Here is a 1962-nt window from a genome sequence, read left to right on the forward strand (position 1 = left end):
TAAAATTAAAAAAAAAAAAGAAAAGTTTGCCTTTTTTTGAAGGAGTAGAATCACTTTACAGCAGGAAGGTCAACTAACCTTAAGATATTTACTGTAAACCCTGTCCTTTATCCAGGAAAAAGGAGAAGCAGTTTTCTGTCACTAACAATTCTGACTAAAACGATAAAGAAATCAGATAACGATCCTAGTGATATGTCCACTAAGGCTTCTCCCCCTTCTTCTCCTACCTTATTGCCCCCCTCCTGAGCTCTATAAACAAATTAATTAAAGAAATGGATGTCAGATTCTCCACATCTTCTCCTTGAAAAATTAATGAAAGCATAGTTCAAGGACCTGTCCTAAGATATCAGATCCTTTCTGAACGCAACCTGTCTCACAAGAGCAGTTCTGAGCAGCCTTCTGCTGGTTTGGGGCAGTTCTTCTCAAAACTTTAACATGTAAGTGAATTCCTAGTGGACATCCTGAGGAAGGAGTTTCTGGTTTTGCAGGTTTGGGAGGGCGGCTAACAAGATCCCAAGCAAAACACGAATTGTCAGTTCTGTCCACCGGCCACTAGGCTAGTAGCAAAGCCCCAAAGAGCAGGTTACTAGTACCTAGCCAGTTTTTATAACATAAGAAAGTAACAATGTAGCTTTCTGAAGAACCAAGTAACAGACTTCACACAAATAACTTGAAGCTTCGAAGGATCATTGTTCTTTTGGGGAGAATCATCTTCTGTGAATGCTTTCATGTTTCAGTGCCATTGAGAGTAATAGTAGCCAGTTGATAACTAGATCTGTGTCCATCAGGAGGGCAAAGATTAGCTCATAGCCCACACCAGCTACTCCACATGTCTTGTGTTCCTGAAACACTTGTTATGGCTTTGAAACTAAGTACATGGAGCCCTGACTGTTATATCCTTGGCTTCACCCTTTGACCTGCATGTGCAACAGTAAGAGACTCCGCAGATCTAAAACTTACTGCTCAAAATAAGTAGGTGTTATTTGTAAGTTCTTTTTCCCCTGCTTTCTCAATTGCTCTCAGTAAGTACTTAAGTACTATAGCTAAAAATAAGGAAGTTATCCATATACTTATTACCCTATCCAATTACACTTATTTTTCATATTGATCAGTTTGAACTAACAGCAACAGCCTGTACAAGCCCAAACCTGTATCTCTGGCTCCATTAATAGGCCATCGAACATCTGTTGTGGGATGATTGTGAAGGGCTGGAGAATTTTAGAATTTTAAAATAAGATTATTTAATAGAAATGTGTCAGTAGGAATGTATAATGTATAACCTTTACCTAAAAGGGCATGGAAAACCTCTGTAAGGAGCCAAGAATGTAGACTAGCCAGTTCCAGGAACCTGGCTAACTCAGAGCCTCAGGGCTCTGGTTCCCGATACCTGCCCCTCCTGACTGATCCACAATGAGGGCAGAACTAGGAATGAAGGTCAACTGGTTCCCGTGGCTCTCTATCCTGCTGAGGCTCTCCATCCCGCTGAGGCTCTCCATCCCGCTGATGTAAAAGGAATATGTTCCCCTCCCTAACTGACTGAATACCTTGGGTTGGAATTCCCCCACAGTCCCTCTGATTTGTGCTTTTTCCCTTTAAATACCCCTGCTCCTTGTGCTCCTCTCCTCTGGCCTGCAAGGTTACAGGTTCGACCCCGGTACCAGCCTCTCCCAAATAAACCTTGTGCACTTGCAGCAAGATCAGTCTCTCATGAGTTATTGGGTAGTTGTGTCACTCCGAGACTTGAGTGAGGGTATCCCAAGCTCCAGGGTCTTTCAATTGAAGCTTCGGAGATAAGAATGACTTGACCCCCATTTCAGAGAAATGTGCTGTAGGATTAAATGTGATTGTGAAAGACCCCCAGAACTGGAGAGATCCTTACTCAAGTCTCGGGATGACACGACCACCCAATAACTCACGAGAGACCGAACTTGCTGCAATCACATGAGGTTTATTTGGGATAGG

This window comes from Mastomys coucha, chromosome X (assembly GCF_008632895.1).
Source record: "Mastomys coucha isolate ucsf_1 chromosome X, UCSF_Mcou_1, whole genome shotgun sequence".
In the NCBI taxonomy this organism is placed as follows: domain Eukaryota; kingdom Metazoa; phylum Chordata; class Mammalia; order Rodentia; family Muridae; genus Mastomys; species Mastomys coucha.